Here is a 16,427-nt window from a genome sequence, read left to right on the forward strand (position 1 = left end):
AAGGGTTCAAAGCCAAAGTGTTTCAATTTTTCCCCACTTGGATCATTCACCTTCGAATGACAGTTAAGGCAAGCACAAGAACGAGTTAACCCATCTTAGTACATCAATCTAACCTTTAATCAAGTTAGAAAACAAAGACATACAACAAGGATAAGACACATGCCATGATCATTATCAATCATCCATCCATTCAATTTACTTTGTGACTCGAACCCATTGTCTAACAAAACACTTGCTCAATTTAAAATTTAGGGACTTGAACCCATTGCCCATAAGAGACATAAATCAAGCTAATAAGATTAACACATACCTCAAGCATGACTTTTTAAAATGGGAAACAAATATGGATACTTGGACTTTATGTCTTCTTCCGCCTCCCAAGTGTCTTCCTCGGACTTTTGGTTCCTCCATAGAACATTCACCGAAGCCACCTCTTTTGTTCACAACTGGTGAACTTGTCAATTTAATATCCTCACTGTGACCTCCTTATAGGATAAAGAGTATGAAATACCAATATTCTCCAAGGGAACAACGAACGAAGGATCACCTATACATTTTCGTAACATGGATACATGGAATATCGAATGGATGGAGCTCAAACTAGAGGGTTACTCCAACTCATAGGCAAAATTACCAACCCTCTTCAAATTCAAATATGGACTAATATATCGGGGAATAAGATTCCTCTTCTTACCAAACCGCATCACTCCCTTCATGAGAGATACCTTCAAGAATACCCAATCGCTAACATTAAACTCCAAATCCCTATGCCTCACATCCGCATAAGAATTTTGGCGACTCTGAGCGGCTTTTAAACTATCACGAATCACCTTCACCTTCTCCAAGTCTTGGTGAACCGAATCAGGGCCAAGCAACTTACCCTCACCAACTTCATACCACCCAATAGGAGAACTACATCTTCTCCCATACAATGCCTTAAAAGGAGTCGTACCAATGCTAGAGTGACAACTATTATTATAGGATAATTCAATCAAAGGGAAATGGTCGTACCAACAACTACATAATCAATAACACATGCACGAAGCATATCTTCTGAGGTTCGAATGGTCCTCTCCGCCTGTCCATTCGTCTACTGATGGAAAGTTATACTAAGGCACACCTTAGTTCCTAAACCTTTCTAAAACAACTTCTAAAAATGAGATAAGAATGGAGTACCATGATTCAAAATGATAGAAAAAGGAGCACCATGTAACTTCACAATCTCCATAAGATACAATTTAGCATAATCCCCCATCGAATAACAAGTCCTCACAGACAAAAAGTGAGCGGATTTGGTTATTCTATCCATAATGAGCCAAATAAAATCACATTGATTTCGAGATTGGGGAAGACTGATGAAAAATCCATATTAATTGCCTCCCATTTCCATTCGGGCAACTCCATCTCTTAGTACAAACCATCGAGTCTTAAGTGCTCAACTTTTACTTGTTGACACCCCATACACTTAGCCACAAAGATAGCCACACCTTATTTCATATTATTTCACCAATAGAACTCCCTATGATCATGATACATCTTCTTAAAATCAGGATGAATAGCATAACAAGATCTATGAGCCTCGACCATAATTCTTTCCCTTAATCTATCGACATTGGGAGCATATAATCTACCTTAGTACCTCAAGATACCATCACCACCAATCGAAAAATAGACAACCTTTTGTGGAACCACATTACTCTTAATCTTCATCAAATCGGGATCTATCATTTGCTTTTCCTTTATCTCTACAACAAGAGATGATTGCGACACCTGATGCACAAATATACCACTATTCTTAGAGTCTGTAAGATGACTCCAAGATTAGCCAAACGGTGAATGTCCTTCACTAAATCCCTCTTATACTCATCAACATGAGCTAAAATCCCCATGAATAACCTTCTAAGAGCATCATCAACCACATTATCTTTACCTGGATAGTAATGGAGACTCATATCGCAGTCCTTTAGCAACTCAAGCCATCTCCTTTGTTTGAGATTCAACTCCTTCTGAGTAAACACGCACCAAAGGATCTTATAATTAGATAAGATGTCAACATGAACCCCATAAAGAAAGTGTCACCAAATCTTCAATGCAAATACCATGGCTAACAACTCCAAATTATGAGTAGGGTAGTTCTTTTCATGAACTTTCAATTGCCTAGAAGCATAGGCCACCACCCTACTATACTGCATCAATACACAACCAAGCCCAATGCGAGAAGTATCATAATACACTACAAAACCATCATTATCCTCGTACAAGGTCAAAATTGGAGCCAAAGTTAATTTATATTTCAACTTCTTAAAACTACCCTCACACGCATCCGACCACAAGAACTTAACCTTCTTCTGGGTCAACTTAGTCAAAGAGGTATTTATGGTTGAAAAACTTTCCAAAAATCTCATATAGTAACTGATTAGACCCAAGAAGCTCTAAATATCAGTTGAAGTCGCAGTTCTAGTCCACTTCTTAATCGCCAACCTTTTATGGATCCACCACGATCCCTTCACTAGAGATAATATAACCAAGGTAAAATTTAAAAAGGAAAGAGGGTGAATTGAAATTTTCTTCTGTGAGTCGACTACTAAATCCTTACTGTCGACTAGGTTGTAGATCAATACACTTCACAAACAAATTAAACTTAAACAGTTAAGCATATAAATAATAAAGCATAAAGTAAACAACAAAAAGATTTATCCTAGTTTGGCATACCAATCCAGTGCCTACTCCAATCCCCTTGGGTTTCAAGTTTCCTTTAGATCGTTGAAGGTTTGGTTCAAGTACAATGATGGAAAAGATGTTTTGAAGACTTATTTTGCTCTTTAGATCTTGTGACACAACTTCAGTTGATGTTACAAAGTTGAATCGATCCTACTCCTTATATAACAATTGTAAATGAACGTTACAGATCTTTGTAAGACTAAGAATGAGACACTTTGAATTTTTTTCTTGAAGTTACATAAAGAGTGTCTGTCTTCGGTCTTCTTCTTTTATAGTCTCCGGCTGTTATTCTTCATAAGGAAACCCAAGAGATTTCTTTTCAATCAAGGACTTAGATTGATTCCTTGATTAAGGAATATAGCTATTTGATATATCCATATCATATATGTCCATATATGGCTTCGATTCACGTCCATATCAGATATGTACGTGATCTTTCTTTTCTTTTAGTCTAGATATCTTATGTGATGATTGCGTCCTTCTTTATTTTTTTTAGATTTTGATTGATTCTTTGATTGATCTTGAACTCCTGTTTTAGCATGATTCTGGGATGATGATTCTACTTTTCTTTTCAGCATATTTGATTTTTCTGCCATGCTTGTGAGAATGTCGTAATCTTTTTGCGATTGGATGTCCTTTCTTTTCTAGAGTCGGCTTTCTTTATGAGTGGTATTTTAATATCTTGCAAGGATTCACTTATTAGTTTATCATTATTAAAATATAAATAGTGAAGGCTAACAATCTCCCCTTTTTTGATAATGACAAACATGAGTAAACATCAGTTGACTTCCCTATCAGTCATCTTGCTTCTCCTGACTTTGTAACAATCAGTTGGATTTTATACATTGAAGGTCAACTTTGAATTTTCTCCCCCTGACTTATGATTATTTTAGTTGTTTTGATTTTGCTCCACTTGTGATCATATTAGTTGTTCCATGTTTTACCAGTCAACCTTTGTATGTTGACAGTTGACTTTGTATGTTGACAGTCGACTTGTTCCTGCTGACTGATGGGTACTTCCTTTCCTATTTTTCTCCCTCTTTTGGATTAATAAAAAAGAATAGAAACAAATGAAAATAGGACATACATACAAAGCAGCTCATAATTCATATAGTCAGTTGATAAACATGGATAATTATAACTAAGCCTAGCAAAACAAATTGTCAAAAAAAGTAAAAATCATCTTTACAACCCAAAGATGTAAGGGATAGGGACCCCTTTTGAATGAGAGGTTCATAATTCACCGTTTCACTAGAAAATAGCTAAGAGTATTATGCATGTTTTGACAGAACTTTCGATAAGAACTTTCAACGTTTTTGACAAAGAAAGAGTAGGAGTTTTGAACAAAGACAACTAGATCATCATTAGAGGAAGAGACTCGGGATTTAAAGGAGTCTATGCAAGAGAGTACTTGAGACAACAACTTGACTCCTCTTGTTTGATCCCATCAAGCCCCAGCCATACCACACTTATGTCAGAGTTTATACTTTTTCCAAGGTCCAAGATCTTGGCAGTAGACTATGATACCTTCCTCGATGTCCTTGAACTACTTCTTGAACTCTTCAAATTCTTTCATAAAAGAAATAGATGGGTTAGAGACAGTTTTACTTACCTTTGAAGGCGTAGTCTTCGCTCGAGCTGGCTCCTTTCTACACCATTCATCTTTCACCAGGACATAGCCCATACTGCTGAAGGTTCTTGAATCATAAGTTATAGTGACTTCTATAGGGTTAGGTGGAGAGATCAATTGAGTAGTACAGGAGAATCCAAGTGATAAGCAGTCCATATGGCAAACTGGCTAAAACATTTGCTTCCCTTGTGCTCTCAAGAATGTACTCACAAATCCAAGTTGCCCAAATTATTTTAATCTTCTTGACCAGATAGTATAGCACAAAAATATCACGATAAATGATATTTGCTTAGAGATCCTTTTTGGGGAATCAAAGTGGTGGCAACAATATAAGCCATAATGCAATATTTAAAGCAGGGAGAAAGGGGACCAAAGCTAGATGACACAAATTTGGAATCAGACAAAAACTTTTTGGATTTCTTGAAGCCTACTTCAAAGTCCTCAGGCCAGTTATTGTTCATAAAGGGCACTATATCGGAGAATTTAGTATCAAAAACTTTTTCGAACAGAAAGTTGTTCAAGAAAATTCTTATGTAGAGCACAAAAGTCTCAAACTCCCCACTGTCTGGGGAAAGTTTAAGAATGGCATAGAACATACAAACAGGGTCCTAAAAAACTAGAGCTCTACAAAGTCAAAAAAACAAGGGCAGGTCTTGAGATTTGAAAAAGTGGCTGACATTGCATGAGGCATCTTTAAGTTGGTTGAGATTGATGATACGTTCAGGAACTATTGAGCGATTATTGAAGAAAAAGAACTTTTCTTTATAAAGGTTTGTACAGAACTAGTGCATTTTGTCCGGAGGAAGAGAGTAAGAGGGATTTGGATGATTTTTCTTTGCCGAAGAGACGATTCTAGGAGAGGGTTGCCTTATCTTGAGAAAAATGGACGAAGTTTTATTGGAGGATTTTGAAAGAAGAATAGGACCATCAGAAGAAATTTTGGAGACATTTGCCATTGATTGGGATTTGGTCATGAGAGAGTGAAGGGAAGAGTTTTAAAAGAGGAGAGAGAGAGGGAGAAAAAAGGTAGGTTAAGAGAACCTGGGGAGGCGACTATTTGGAGTTGATAAGAATGAAGAAGTGAAAAGGCGTAAGGTGAATGGGGACTGATGGAGATGAAGAGACACAGTCTGGGGAAGGGTAAAGGGAGGTAGAGGTGGCGCGGGCAACGATGATGCAATGACAGCCCATTTTAAAAAGTGTCCCTTTTTTTTGAAAAAAAGGTAAAAGTTGGATTAAGTAAAGACAATATTGTGGTAAAAAATGACATGATTCTCAAATGCAGAATCCTTTTTGAAGATCTTTCCTTTAATAAAAATAAGATTTGACTAAGTAAAATGCTTTGTGTCCAAAAATATGACTCATAAATTATTGACACCAAATCCTTTTCTGAGAACTCAAATTTTGAAAAGATCCAATCATGGAAAGAAAATACTCAACTCTAGCATACTTAGCCCTAGATACATAAAATATTTTAAATAGATGATTAACACAGAATTATCACACATTCTGGGCACAATTCAAGAGAAAATTTAAAACTAAGTAGTTGATGCAGGATCAAAAGAATTTAAGTACAACAACTTTCGAGAGTTGTGAATACTGCTCCGGTTGCTTGTGAGTCAACCAAGTCTTGTTCCTTGCTGAGTCATGAGTTTTGAGAAATGCTTATGAGATGAAGCTTTCATCAAAGTGTTGAAAAAAATTCTGACAAAAATGTTAGAATTCTCAGAAAAGTATGCAGCAAACACAATGGTTAACCATTTTTTTAAAAAAAGACAAACGACTACTTAAAAATTGAGAGTAAGGATAATTTGTATTAGGTTTTGACCTTGTCATACGAAAAAGTATTTTCCTAGAGTGAAATAACTTTTTTATATTTTACCATTTCAGTTGTAAGAGTCAACTCTGAAGGGGGTGTAGTCGACTCTGGTAACATTTCCTTCAACTTTATCACTAGCAAGTTTTCATATAAATTAATCAAGTCCCTTTTCTCTCTTGCTACACCTCTAGAACATCCACTATTAATCCCTTTATTTTATAGATCTTGTGGTCATGGTCCTACAAAACAAGAATATCAATTCTGCTTAGGTACCTAAGCGGTCTTGGGTCTTTGCGGGTTAGATATGCTCCTTTTGGGATTCAAACCTATACATTTTTAGGATTATGCCTGCAACTGTAGGATTTTTTCCCTCTCTATCCATAGATGAAACAAATAGGCCCTCGATAGGAGAAATAGTTCTTAGCTGATTTAAACGATCCTGATGAGGAACTTGAGTAGTTTTTAAACGAGTTTAATCTTATGAAACTATGGCTTGGGGATGCCCAAAAATTGTTTAATTTGATTTTTGCATCATCTAGCTCCTTATAAAGTAGGTCAATTTCAATTTTACATACTTCAATTTTTATTTATGCCAGTTTTGTCATTCCTCTTCGAGTTTTCATTTAAATTTAGCTTCGCAACTTTTCTTCTCTTGGGCGAGTTTTTTATATTCATCTATAACTTTTTGAAGTTTCTCATTAATCATATCCAAGTTAGATTCAAGAATATTACAGTTATGGAAATTATGTAATCTTACCTTGCTGGATTCACTAGTTGCCATGAAGCATATATTCACAGCTTCTACTTCTTCTTCGATTTTATCTTCATCACTTCAGCTCCAAGGTTTTGATTTTCCCTGGACGTTTTTCTTTTCAATTTAGGACAATTCTGTTTGAAGTAACCAGGCTTTTTATAGTAGTAGCATCGTTCATCATTTCTTATGGAATTATTACTTTTGCCTCCTTGGGATCTTTGCTATCTCTGTCTCATAATCCGTTTTACCCTACAGTTGATGAGGGATATTTCTTTGCTATTAGTATCTTCTAGAATGTCCTCCTCTCCGTTGTGTAATGCCCCGATAATACACCCTGGGTGTCACACGATGCTTCAGTCCCGAGGGACCACAAGCTAACCCATGAGCTGATACCTGTTGTGAGCACTGAATAATACAATAACATACATGGAAGAACAACTGTTAAGCCATAAGGTTTTAAGTAATGAAACTGATAAAATCTATAAACTAACTGATAAAATAATCTAACAATGTCAATTGAAGTCTGAATATTGAATAACTAACTGTAGTGTCTGAAAGCCTCTAAACTGACTGAATATGAGTTGATGGGACAGGACCTAACTAACTACTGAACTGAAAGCATGAAAATAAATAATTTGTCCTTAAAATATAAGGACTCACCACTGCTACGACTACTAGTCTGAGAAGTTTATGTGCGATCCAAAAATTGGGCATTTGAACCTATGATATGATACATCATAACACAAGAAAAGAGTATGCAATCAGTACTTTGAATGTACTGGTATGCTAAATGAGGTAGGATGATATGCATGGTTTCATGAACATGAATAATAATGACTATCTGTATGCATGTACGTAAATATATAACATATAAGACTGGATAGAGTGCATGAAATCTGTAGACACTGAGGATACATAAAGTCTGTAAATGATGGGAATACATGAAATCTGTAAGTACTGAGGATGCATGACCAGGCATATAACATATTCTGAATATAATCTGAAAATACTGAAATAATAAAGTTTGATAACAGAATCAATGATATCTATATGCTATGGTCAAGCAACTGAAACTGAATTTCTAGATTGATTACTGGACTGATACTGTGGGAGCTATCATCTAACCGACATTCCCCAATGAGAAAGTTTGGGGTCCAACTTGTCACCCAAGTTTGAAGGGTGTTAGTACCGTACCACAGGTACTTACGCTGGCTGTGTGGATCCACTAAATTGATGTATTGTCCCGAAGGACTAAGGCTGTCAAGCCTAACTGACGGGTAACCCCTGTGAGGTAGTCAAGCCTAATCTGACTGGTGGGTCCTCTTAGTTCTGGAGTTCAGCGATTGGTACTAACGACTCTGCTATCTGATGGGGAAGTCACCATCCCTGTGCTCGCTCAGTGCTAAATCCTACTCCCAACTGAACTGACTCAGAATACTGAGTTGTTATGAGTTTAACTGATTATGATAATTGACTGAACTAATATTGCTCATATTATGTCTGAGACTGTTCTGAATCCACTGAGACTAAATAAACAACTATATGTTTTGGGTATTCATAACCTCCAGGACTCGATAGTAATAATAGTAAGATAGTACTAATCTTTAAGAACATAACATAGGAGCTTTTTTTAAAAATCTATTTTTTGTAGGCATTTCATCAAACATTTGATATGTATGGTGTAACTAAGCATGATAATAGTTTAAAGCTTGTCGTAAAAGTACAATTTCAACACCAATATAACAAATCATGAATTAAATCAATGGACAACAACATTTAAACATATGGAGTATAATAATCAACATCAATTTCATAGAAATATCGTATAGGACAAGATTCATGGGATTTCATGGTTAAAATCACAATTCAAAATCATAATAACTTAGAAAGATCATAACTTTGTATTTAATTTGGATACTTGGGCTCCATGGGTGAAAGGGACCCATGAATGAACACTTAACATACCTGAGAAGATTAATTCTTGAAGATTCTTGGAAGAATTCTTGAGAAGTGTTCTTGTTTCTTTAAGCTAGGGTTTTACCTTTTTGAGAGAGAATAACTTAATCTTGAGAGAAAGTGAGGAAATAATGACTTAATTAGGTTATTTAGAGTACTAATCTCGTGTTTAGGAGTGATTAGTGTTAGGGTTTTTTTCCTGATTTTCTTACTATATTTAAGTTATATTTTTTCTTAAAAGGAAAATAAAAGTTACCATAATTACTTTTACTTTTCCTGAAAGAAAAAATATAATTTTTTTCCATATTTGGCTAACCTCTTTCTTGGAGGAAAGGTTTTGGACATCTATAAATAGAAGACTCTCTTCTCATATCATAATAAATAACATCCACAATGTAGTCTTTAAAGAGTCTTTGTTTAGGGGGAGATTTCTCCCAATAAGTTTAGGATTTTCAATTTTATTTTAATTTGTAGGCCGTTTGGCCAAACCATATCCAACAATATATTTTTAGTTTAATTTCTTATGTGTCATCTGATTTATCGTCTTATGGTTTGTAAACTAAAAGCTTCCGCATGACGCCCTCTCAATTTCGAAGTGGTATCAGAGCTTACGGTTCAATAGTTCAATGGTGTGGTAAGACGAGATTAAACAGGTTCAAAGCGGTTTCAAAATCAAGCTGCAACCAATTTGATGATAATGAAGATATATGTCCAAAAGCTATATGTGGAGATAATTTTCAATCATATTTTCAACAATCCTGCTGTCACATATTTGAAAATAAAGCTCACTTTTAACCCTGCAAAAGGACTCCAATATTTTTAACCCAAAAAAGGCTAATATATTTTTTAACCCCAAAAGCTCCATTTTTAAACATGTCAAACAACAGTGATATATGAAGAATATATATGAAGAACGAAGATCATGCACAAGAAGAATGAGGATCAAGAATATTTTGAATAAAATCAAGCCAAAAAGTGGAGATTTGTTAGGGTTTTTGACCTGATTTTCTTACTATATTTAAGTTTTATTTTTTATTAGAAGAAAAATAAAAGTTACCATAATTACTTTTACTTTTCCTGAAAGAAAAAAATATAATTCTTTTCTATATTTGGCTAATCTCTTTCTTGGAGAAAAGGTTTTGGACATTTATAAATAGAAGACCCCCTTCTCATACCATAATACAGTAACATCCACAATATAATCTTTAAAGAGTCTTTGTTTAGGGGAGATTTCTCTCAATAAGTTTTAGGATTTTCAATTTTATTTTAATATGTAGGCCGTTTGGCCAAACCATATCCCATAATATATTTTTAGTTTAATTTTTCATGTGTCGTCTGATTTATCGTCTTATGGTTTGCAAACTAAAAGCTTCCGCATGACGCCCTCTCGATTTTGAACCCAACAATTAGGGCCGTAGATAAAGACTCATCTACCCCTGGAATAATTTTAAAGCTCGAAAATTAAAACTGAAATCCTAATTTTTGGCTTCACCGCGATGCGGTGAGACACTGGAAAAGGGACAACTGGGAACTAGGCCCTTGGCGTGACGGGGTACAATCACGGTACGCCTTTGAATGCGATTTTGGCACTTGGCGTGATGCGGTGGGATCGCGGAGTCACTCTGGAAAGTGATAATTGAGAATTGGAACTTCACTGCAATGCTCTAGGATCGCGATGGTTCACTGTAAATTGATGAATGTCGTTTTTCCTATCACTGCGACGTGGTGCTTGTGAATTTGGTACACTATCTTACAAAATATGCAATAACTTCTTACCCGGATATCAGATTTGGGTGAATTTCTATTATTGGAAAGCTAATTCAATTTCCTACACATTGGTAGGTCTTAAACTTAAAAATGCTGAATATTTTGAAAATTTTATACAGAGATTCCCATGTACTGATAGCTAAACTGAGCTAGAGAAATACAGGGTATTACAGGTTGGAACAATGTTTAAATCAATTGGTTTCTTCTTTTCATCCTTATGAAACCTGTTGATATAATTTTTCTCATATGCAATAAGGTTACCTCACAGTTCATCATAAGTCATTGTTGTGAAGATCTTCATTTTCTAGAATGGCAATCTTGGTTTCCCAAATCTTTGGGAGACTTTGGAATAGTTTCTGGACTTGCAGGCTGTGAGGATAGATCATCCCCAATGATTTCAGTTCACCCATAATTTACTGACTCTGGTGAACATTGATTCAATATCCTCATTTTCCTCCATTTTGAATAGCTCATATTCATTTATAAGAGTAGTAATTTTTGACTTCTTGACTCTGGTGGTTCCTTCATAGGTTAACTCTAGTTTATCTCATATTTCTTTTGCTATCTCATACGTTGAGATCTTGTCATATTCTTCTCTGCTAACTGCACACAAAAGTAAACTTATAGCACGTGCGTTAGTTTGGATTATCTCCTGTTGTTCTTTAGTAATATAAAATTTTCAAGATCTTCCATATCAATGCTACTGGATTCTTTATCCTTGTCCTTTTGTTTTTCCTTGAGCCTTAGAATTGGATTAGGACCTTTTTTGATAACAACCCAGGCTTGGTAGTCATTTGATTGGACAAAAATAGTGAATCTATTTTTTTAGTACGAGCAGTATTGTCCATTGAAGTATGATGGTCTTATGGAGGAGTGATCATCCTGAAGAAGAGCACCGGGAATTTGATGATTGGCCATTTCATATTTGCTCACTTGTGGTTAGGCAATGATATATGTAATACCTGCTCTGATACCAATTGAAATTCAAGAAAAGAGGGGTGAGTTGAAAGTTTCTTCTGTGAGTCGACTACTGACCCCTCACAGTCGACTCGCCTGCAGATCAAAACACTTCACAAATAGATTAAACTTAAATAGATAAGCACATAAATAATAAAGTATAAAGTAAACAACACAAAGATTTATCCTAGTTTGGCACACCAATCCAGTGCCTACGTCCAGTCCCCTTGGGTTTCGAGTTTTCTTTAGATCCTCGAAGGTTTGGTTCGAGTACAATGATAGGAAACAAGTTTTGAAGACTTATTTTGCTCTTTGGATCTTGTGACATAGCTTCAGTTGATGCTACAAAGTTGACTCAATCCTACACTTTATATAACAATTGTAAACTAACGTTACAGAGCTTTGTAAGACTAAGAATGAGGCACTTTGAATTTTCTCCTTGAAGTTGCGTAAAGAGTGTATGTCTTCGGTCTTTTTCTTTTATAGTCTTCGGCTGCTATTCTTCATAAGGAAACCCAAGAGATTTTTTCTCAGTAAAGGACTTAGATTGATTCCTTGATTGAGGATATAGCTATTTGATATGTCCATATACGGCTTCGGGTCACATCCATATCAGAAATGTCCGTGATCTTTCTTTCTTTTTAGTTTGGATGTCTTATGTGTTGATTGCGTCCTTTCTTCTTTTGTTTATATTATGATTGATTCTTTAATTGATCTTGATCTCCCATTCTACCGTGATTTTGGGATGATGATTCTACTTCATTTGTCGGCATATTTGATTTATTTGCCATGCTTGTTAGAATGTCGTAATCTTTTTACGATTGGATGTCCTTCCTTTTCTAGAGTCGGCTTCCTTCATCAGTGGTATTTTAATATCCTGCAAGAATTCACTTGTTAGTTTGTCATTATTAAAATATAAAATTTGAAGGCTAAGACAAGAAGTGACACAACCTTCAACCAAAACTCACACTGAGAACTTGGAATACAAATGATGATCCTTCAAGGTTTGCAACACCGCACAAAGGTCATCGACATGATCCGCTTCACTCTTAGAATAGACCAAGATGTCATCAATGAAGAAAATGAAAAACAAATCCAATAATGGATGGAAGACCCTATTCATCAAGTGCATGAATGTCGCAGGGGCATTGGACAACCCAAATGACATAACTAGGATCTCATAATGACCGTATCGGGTCCTAAAGGACTTCTTAGGGATATCTACTTCCCTAATATTAAGATGATGATAACTCGACCTAAGATCAATCTTAGAAAAACACTTTGCACCTTGAAGCTGATCAAACAAATCATCGATCCTAGGAAGAGGATACTTATTCTTTATGGTCACCTTGTTCAACTGACAATAATCAAGGCACATTCGAAGGGACCGTCCTTATTACGCACAAACAACACAAGATCACCCCGTGGAGACACATCAGGACGGGTAAAACATTTATCTAATAGATCCTTCAATTGCTCTTTAAGCTCCTTCAACTCCGCCGAAGCCATTCTATAATGGGGGATAGTAATTGAACGAGTATTCGAAACAAGATTAATCCTAAAATAAATTTCCCTATTGGGAAGAATACCAGGAAGGTCATCGGAAAAGACCTCGGGAAACTTATTAACCATGGGAACAAATTCTAGAGAAGGACCCTCCGAGTTAGAATCTTTAACTCGAACCAAATGATACAAGCACCTTTTTGAAATCAACTTTTGGACTCTAAGATATGAGATGAACCTCCCTTTAGGCACTAAAGAACCCTCTTCCCATACAATCACTGGCTCATTAGAGAATTTAAACATGACCTTACGGGTATGACAATCTAAGGAAACATAGTATAAAGGCAACTAATCCATCCCAGAATAACATCAAAATCGACCATGTCCAACTCTATCAAGTCTACCAGAGTTTTTTTACCACCAACAGCTACCACCCCCTATAGACTCTTTTAATAACCACAGAGTCTCATACGAGGGTAGAAATAAAAAAAGGAATCGACAGACACTCAACCAAAATGCCAACCATAAATGGGGTCACATAAGAGAGAGAGGATCCTGGATCAAGCAAACAACACACATCACAGGATAAAAGTTTCAATATACCCATAACAACATCTGGAGACACCTCAGAATCCTGGTGAGTAGCAAGTGCATATAACCGATTCCGGCCAGTGCCGGTACTAGAAATAAAAACAGAAGCAGAAATAGGACCCTTCGATGTAAGAGTAGATGAAGTAGCAATAGGGGCCTTATTGGCCTAAGAAGCCACTATAGAGGAGCACTCTCGCTGCATGTGCACAATCTGACCACATTTAAAAATATGTTCCCCCCTTCTCACAATGGCCACAATGATGTTAACCATAAAATCTACAAGGAGGGTAGGATGGAGTCGACTGAGCCCCACTATCGTAAGATTAGGAACCCTATGACCATAACCCACCATTAAACTAAGACAAACGATCAACTGATGGCTTCAAGTAAGGAGCACTAGCCGAGGATAAAGAAACAAAAATCCCCCACTTTTTTCATGGCCACTTACCACTATCTCTGCCACTTTACTTGAAAGGCCTAAATTTCTTCTCTTGCCTTTCACTAAACTCAACCTGTTTCTTTTTCTCTTTCTCCATTTGTTGTATATATACCACCAACCTAGAGATATCCATATCCTTGATCAACAAAGAAGCCTTGCTCTCAAGGATCAACTCATGAGACAGTCTTGAAGCAAACTTACACATTCTAGCTTTAATGTTAGAAACCATCTCTGGAGCATACTGAGATAATTTATGAAACTTTAAGTCATACTCCTTGACCGTCATATTTCCTTACCTCAAATTAAAAAACTCCTTTGCCTTTGCTTCTCAAAACTCTTGAGGAAAAAAGCGGTCAAAAAATGCATTAGAGAAATCCTCCTGCAAAGATGACTCATCAACATCACCTCTTTCCTGATCTTATTTTTCGTACCATTGGTACGGCACATCCTTTAGCTGATAGTCTATAAATTCCACCCCTTCCATATTAGTTGCATACATAACTCTGAAAATCTTTTCCATCTCATCCATAAAACCTTGAGGATCCTTCTGCACCTTAACACCGACAAAGGCCGGAGGACTCAACCTCATGAACTGGCCAACCCTTGTGGCCTCAGAAGATGGAGTAATAGATACATTACACTCAGCCTAAGAAGCCACCAACTGAGTGATCATGTGAATTGACTGACGAAACCCAACATTCGTCATGTCAGCTTGAGGAACTGAGGGAGGACTATAGGGAACGGGTGGAACACCAGGACCATCAGGAATCGGACCCCTACATCAGATCTGGACTCCATAAGTAGAGCATGTCCCATCAACATTGTCCTTAGTCAGAATGAAAGGGTTTGTGGGAACTTAAGATCTTTTTGGAGGCATGATCTGAAAGACAAGCAAGTGGAAATCAAAAGAATCCAAGACCTTCAACTCTATAGATCGAAATATGACAACAAGAAAGTGAAACATTTCTAGATACCTCTTAACCTCTCTCTTAAAAGTGTGGCACACTACACACCCATAAAAGAGACTCTACTTTACATTGCTTTATGAACACCTAACTGACCATGAACCTAGGCTATGATACCAACTTGACATGACCCAAAACCGGTCCTTGTTGTATGGGCATCTTAAGCTCAATAAGGATCAGAGATCTCCCCTTTAACCTATCCTAACTATCACATCAACCCACAAGTATCAGATAAACTTTGGACATATAATAAGATAGCGGAAACAAGACTGACAATCATCACTTAAGAAGTGTCTAATCAATCTATTAATTTCAACATACTAAATTGACATACCCAAGTCCACAGTCATCCATAAATCCTCTACAAATCCAATGTCTATAATATGTAGGGACATGCCCCCGACAATAGACAAAACCAAGTCTAAAATAAGTATATGACATAAGATAGAAATACCATGAAATATATGCCTTCCAAAGTATGGAAACTCACCACTTCAAAGATAACACATGAACTGCTCGAACATCGGGTACTGCGTAGGAAGATAAGAAGAATCTCCGACCTCTGTGTCATATGGGGACATAGTGTCCAGAGATGGTTAGTGATTGGAACGCTATCATGTAGCTCAAGGGTAACGATAAAATAGTGATATTATTTAAAACCAAATCAAAACATCACAAGCAACCACATTTATATACATAGGCGTGAATGTAGATGTATTGATACATCAATTATCGGGAAAGGGAACAAGGCCTTAGCATACATTTTGAAGCACCCAATTATGAAAAATAAAGTAGAGGACTCTAACCTCTCGATCGCATAGGTTAGCAAGTTTGAACTTTACGATTATATCAAGCAAGAGGACTCTAACCTCAAGTTGTCTTATTTAGCAAGTGGACTCTAACCACAAGTCATTTTACTAGATAAGTGGATTCTAACCATAAGCTGTTTTACTAGACAAGTGGACTCTAACCATAAGCAGTTTTATTAGACAAGTGGACTCTAACCACAAGCCATCTTATTAAGCATGTGGACTCTAACCATAAGCCATTGTGTCCATTACTAGTTGACATTGGGAATCTAACACTTTGTCCATGCATTCACATCCACTTAGTTCAAAATTTAAGGAATTTAACCCACTTAGCCAATTCAAGCCATTAATTCTACAATTCAACACCATACATGACCATAAGGTCTTTATGAACCATTTATCAATAAATCACTTTAATTGGCCAATGCCTTAGTTTCAATAACTATTCAATTCAAATTGTGGTCATCAAAACCTTTACCAAACCATTCATTCTTCATTAGCATTCTTACACCAAGC

Source organism: Capsicum annuum, chromosome 12, assembly GCF_002878395.1.
Source record: "Capsicum annuum cultivar UCD-10X-F1 chromosome 12, UCD10Xv1.1, whole genome shotgun sequence".
Classification (NCBI taxonomy): Eukaryota; Viridiplantae; Streptophyta; class Magnoliopsida; order Solanales; family Solanaceae; genus Capsicum; species Capsicum annuum.